The following is a 6,000-nucleotide window of genomic DNA, read 5'->3' as shown; positions in this document are numbered from 1 at the left end:
TGAGTCTTTCCCCTTTGATCTCTTGCCCTAACTCACCTGGGACTGGCAAAGCGTACCTGTTGCAACTGTTTCTGAATTGAGTCAATAAGCAACAGGCAAGAGGACACTTTGGCTTCTCAGATTTTTAAAAATCCTTTGGATCTGACTCCAGGTTGAGAAGGTAGGGGTGATTGGGAGGATAGGATTTGCCTAATTTCAAAATGGCTCTTGTTCTATTCAGGGTAGGCTAACTGCTGTAACAAATAAGCTATGTGTGTCAATACTTTACACAATAAAGTTTATTTCTTGCTTGTGCAATGTCCCAGCATAGGTTTTCCTGGTCAGATGACTCTCCTACATGGTTCTCCTCCACATGATGTCACAGGGACACCAGGCTCTCTTGGTTTTATGGCTCCGCTCTCTACTATGGCCTCAGAGAACTCTCCAATTGGCCAGCAGATAGGAAAAGGTAACCAAGGGTTGTACATGGGGCGGGGCAGGGTAGGCGGGGTGAGTTATGGGCCAGACTTGGAATTTGTATCCATCACTTCTGTCTACTTTGGGCATTCCATTGGCCAGTATCCAGTCAAATGGCTGTAACTACCTGCAAGGGAGGCTGGGAAGTGGAGCCTATTTACCTGTTCTAGGAGGGATAGGTAAATAGGTTGTGAATAGCTATCAAGTCTCTGCCACAGGTCTCATTTATGTGTGTATGTGTGTGTGTGTGTGTCTGCCTTCTGAAGGGAAAGTAAAAGGAATGTCTTGACTTTTGCAAAAGAGCCCCCAAACCTTCTTGGCTCTTTCATCTCCTCAGTTTACTCAAACCCTGGGTTGAGAGTAGCACTGGATACAGTTTTTTCGGCCTCTTAAGACTAGAAGGAAGATACTTTTAACTAAAACATGGAATATTTTCCTGGTCCTGGGGGAGGTCCAATCAGCCGACATTATTTTTAAGTAAGCTTTTTATTGAAGCTTGACATAATAAAGAAAAATGTACCCAAACCCCCACCCGCAAAAGCCCATAAGTAATCAGCTCAATGAATTTTCACAAGGTCAACATAGCCATGTGACTATCACCCAGATCAAGAAATAGAACATTACCACCATCTCAAATACCAGCTGGTAAGTGTGGGTTGAGGAGTTCTTGGTAATGAGGGAGGGTATTTTAGGGGCCCGGAGTTGCTGGTACCTCATTTGGGCTATGATGCCTCCTCCATTAAATGTTAGCTCCAAAGTTGAAGAGAGGATGAGGCAGCCTCCCCTTGGTTTAGCCATCTCAACGACCTTTGGCTGGTTACTTCCTCTCTTAGAATCTCTATTTCTCCATATGTACAATGGGAGGCTTGGATAAGCAAGCCACTAAGGTTTCTTAAGCTGGAACAACATGGTTTTAGGACTTGCATCAAATCCCTTAGGATGGGGTGTGGTGGGGGGGCATGCATTATGGACCTGGAAGGAATCCCTGGTGTAGGGAGATGCCCTAGCCCCAGGTTGTCCTCAGGCCTGCTGGAGCCATCTCCACTGAGTTCTCCAGGCTGGGGTCCTGGGAGTTGGTCACCAGTGCTGTGCTGGTCTATTCACAGTCTATTCAGTATTCAGTCTATTTGGCTTAATCCAGCTCTGGGTGTGCTGTGAGGGGCTGCCAGACCTTGTAGGGTCAGGGAGGTATGTGCACAGCCAGGGGCTAAGAATTTCAGAATACGGACTTGGGCAGACTTGGGTGCCAACTCTGACTTCCTAACAGGCTGGTTGTATGAACTTGGGTGAGTCATTTAAACTCTCTGGGACTCAATCTCCTTATGCATGAAATTCAAAGGAAAGTCACCTACCTTATAAGTTCTTGTGCAGATGAAATGAGCTAAACCTTGTAATCCGCTTGGCTTGATGCCTGGCATCTAAGTGCCAGTGTTAGTTGTGAGTATTGCTCTTCCATGCTACCCCTTCAACAATGGTGCCGCAAAAACTCTCCAGGCAGGGAGTCAAGAACCTGTAGCCTGGAACGGGGATCTAGGAGGAAACAGGTTTTCTCTGCGGTTAAGTCCAGACTGGTCACATTTATTTTCTTTCACAACTCCCTTCTTTACCCTCTCTCTGCTGATACTGGAACAGTTCATTTCTCACAATTGCCAGAGTCATTATCTCCGTAAAGTTCAGAGTAATCTCTTGGCAATTTAATCTGAGGTCTAATAATAGACACCAGTGTAATTATAATTAATAGAAATGCTTAGAATATGTAAAGTGCTTTTTCTCCTGAATTCCCTAGAAAGCAGTGAGTAAGAACAGGCTTCAGAGTCCTGCAAACTTGGGCTCAAGTAATGGCTCCACTACCCACCAGCTGTGTGACCCTGTACAAGTGTCTTAACCTTTCTGGATGCAACTAAAAAATGGGGACAAGAGCCATGCTTGTTCTTAACTGCACCCTGTTCCCTAGGGGAGCATGGAAGACTCCCCAGATTCCCTTGCAGTGGAGTCCTGTTTGACAAGGAAGTTTCACTAGTTGATGGTTCTTATGGGAGGTTTGGAAGGTGGAGCTGAGGAAGGCCTTCTTCCTCCTGTTGAGGTTGCTGGCAAGCTTGGTTGTGGTGAGTTTTGAGGCAGCCAAGAAAGATGGTGACTAGCTTCAGGGTGGGAGAGGCAGTTGTGACAGTGGCTATGGTGGCAGCTATAACAGCTTCCTGATGTCCCAGCCTTGTGATGGGTCCTTGTATTCAACAGCTCATTGTCACACCCTTGCACATGCTCCTCCGGCCCTTACCATAATCTTGTAAGCGTTTGATTTCTAATACAAAAATCCTCTTTTGCTCAAAATATCTAGAATTACTTCTATTTCTTGCACTGAACTCAATTGACACAGGATGATGAGACTGCTAATTTTTCAAGGATTAGGCAAGCTATATTTAATATTTAATATAAGAAGAAGCACTCAGTCAATGGTAGTCACTAATGATTGCAATAAGACTAACTGTTTAGCTGTTAAAATTTTGGGCAAACCAGTTCTGTAAATTGCATCTTGCCGCCCACCAATGTTAGAAGGATTATTTTCCCACTTTGGTTTTTCCAAGCAGTCAGCAGGCATCTATAACAAGAGGAAAATGATCCTTGGCTAATGTTGCTTTCCACTTATGTTCTCGCCAACAATTCATGTTGCCTTAAGAGATTAGGCCTTTTTATTGCTTGCCTCATTGCCCTGCTGTCTGCACCAAAGTTACGTCTTGGCTGGCTGGGTGTGTCCTTCTGATGGAGTCCAGGCCTGTTGCACAGAGAGCAAGGGGGTTATTTGATCTCTTGACTGTGGCTCTTACAAGTCCCATTGAGAGTGTGCTTACCCACAGAGCTCTGCTATGCTAATTGGCCTGCTGTAGCCGAAGAGGCAAAATGCCCCCTGAAGCAGTGAGTGTTTCTTCTGGCAGGATTTGGCATTTGGGAGAGGGCAGCCTTTACAGGTCAACTCTGGGTCCCACCCAACCCTTCTCACACTGTCAGAAGCCCCACAGCTTCTTGATCAGGGTGATGGCGGGGCCTGAGGGGCATCGCCTGCCTCCAGAGAGATTTCCACTCATCCCACACTCAAGTCCTGGAACACAAGAAACCCCTCTGCTTGGACATCTGTCAAGATGGCCCTGAAGCCTGATAGCTTGCCCACCAAGTGTTGCCCTGTAGACACCGTTGGTGAGAATGCAGAGAAGTCAGTCTCCCCACCCTCGACTCACGTGGTTTTTCACTAAAAGCTGCATGGCACTTTTCCCACTGTGCGTTCTCATTATGGCTCTTCCTAAAAGGCCAAGTGGTCCTACAAAGCCAACCCATAAAATCCTTGGCCCCTGGAGAGAGGTTCAGACTCAATCCCTTCCACTGACGAAAGCCTAATGAGAGAGGACCCCTGTCTGTAGGCTTCCCAGCTCCACCGTCACCACCCCTGTGCCTCTGCCACCAGCTCAGTCATGCTTACCTGCCCAGTCTGCTCAGACCTCAGCTGGCCCTTCAACTCCCAGACTCTTCAAGTGTGCTTCAGGACTAGAGATGCTCTTGATGGGCCACTGAACTTAGCACTAAGAACCAATGTTTGGTCACCAAAAAAAAGAAGAAAATTCATTCTTTAAAAAATAACACAAATCCCCTTCCCTTTGCCCTGAGTTCCTGTCTCTCTCTGTTGAGTGTTCTGTCTCCTTTATGCATGGCAGAGTTCTCCAACTTTACCTGGAGAAAACCACAATGAGAAAGCACTTCACACCTACTTAGGATGGTTATAATAAAAAACATGGAAAATGACAAGCATTAGTGAGGATGGGGATGAAACCTTCGTGCATTCATTGCTGGTGGGAAGGCAAAATGGTGTGGCTACTGTGGAAAATAGTTTGGCATTCCCCGAAAAGTTAAACATAGAGTTATCCTATGACCCAGTCATCCCACTCCTAGGTGTATACACCAAAAAACTGAAAACAGGGATTTGAGCTGATACTGGTACACCAATGTTCACAGCAGAATTATTCACAATAGCCGAAAGGTAGAAATCCAAGTGTCTAACAACCGAAGAATGGGTAAGAAAATGTGGTGTATCCATACAATGGAATATTACTCAGCCATAAGAAGGAATGAAGCTCTGATGCGTGCTACCATGTGGATGAAGCTTGAAAAAGTTTATGCTAAGTGAAATATGCCAGAAACAGAAGGACACACACTGTATGATTCCACTCATCTAGAATAGGTAAATTCGTAGAGACAGAAGGTGGATTAGAGGCTACCAGAAGCTGGAGGAAATGGGTTACTGTTGCTTAATGGGTACAGGGCTCCTGTTTGGGGTGATGGAAAAGTTCTGGAGACAGTGGTGGGGATTGTATAACAGTGCTAATGTGATTAATGCCCGCCACTGAAATGTACATTTAAGAATGGTTAAAATGGCATATTTTATGCCATATATATTACTGCGATTTAAAAAACAAAAAGAATTACCAGAAAGCTTGCTGAAATGCAGATTCCTGGAACCTGCTCCCAGACTTGTTGAGTCAGTAAGTCCAGGCTGGGGCTGATGTGCCTTTTCAACAGGCTTCCCAGGTGTCTCTGATGTGGGTAATCCAGGGCCCATTTTAGAAACGCAGACATATGTAGGCTATGCCAACTTTCTTTCTTGTGAAACACAAGAAAACAGATGAGAAGTTCTTGCTGCTCTTCAGAGCTTGTCCTGAAGGCAGGACATTCATGCTCTGCATGTTGGGACAGAGGGAGGGAGGTCCCTCTGTGCGTTGGCTGAGTCAGATGGGCACACTGGTCTACCCAGGCTGCATCCAAATGTGACAGTCTTGGGATCAGAGGACTAGCAGGGATATGACATCCAACTCTGTGGCCCTGAGATCCAGGGCCTTGCATGGCGTCTATCCATCTCTATGTCAGCATTCAGAGCCCTGTCCTTCCTCCTTCTCCAGCCTGCACTTCCACAGCCAAGTTCTTCTGCTGGGTCCAGCAAAGGCCAGGGGCAGGAGGTGACTTTGGGTTCTGACCACTTCTTGAAGTTGGTCATGCTGTCTTCTTTCTGCCTAATATTCCCAGTGCCAGGGGTGGGTGATGCTTCTTTTATCAGTGGTACAGGATCCCACGTCTGATATCTCCTCCCAGTGATCGACACAATTTACTCTACTTATTGATTAAGTCTCTCCTTGCATGTAGTAAGCAAATTACTAGTATGGAGAATGACCCTGAGCAATTACAAAACATCTCAGGGCAGATGTTTGAGAACTCGTGTTTGTGTTCTTTTGTTGCCTGGCCACTCAGGTATTCTTGAGATTGGTTCACACTTCCACTCTGAGTCCCTAAGACTCATTTTCAGAAACTATTCTAATAATGTCCCATCCAGAGAAAAGCATAGAAAAAGCTCAGCCTAGAAACACAAATGTAAGTATTGTTCACCTTCAGAAGGGAAAGAGGAGGAAGGAAGGAGGGTCACTCTTTCATCCCACTGATTTTTATTGAATCCCAACCAGGTGCTGGGTCTGCACCAGTCCCTTGGGAAGTGGGAGTGAATGAGAC

This window comes from Equus asinus, chromosome 9 (genome assembly GCF_041296235.1).
Source record: "Equus asinus isolate D_3611 breed Donkey chromosome 9, EquAss-T2T_v2, whole genome shotgun sequence".
In the NCBI taxonomy this organism is placed as follows: domain Eukaryota; kingdom Metazoa; phylum Chordata; class Mammalia; order Perissodactyla; family Equidae; genus Equus; species Equus asinus.
Note: the sequence above shows the minus strand (reverse complement) of the source record.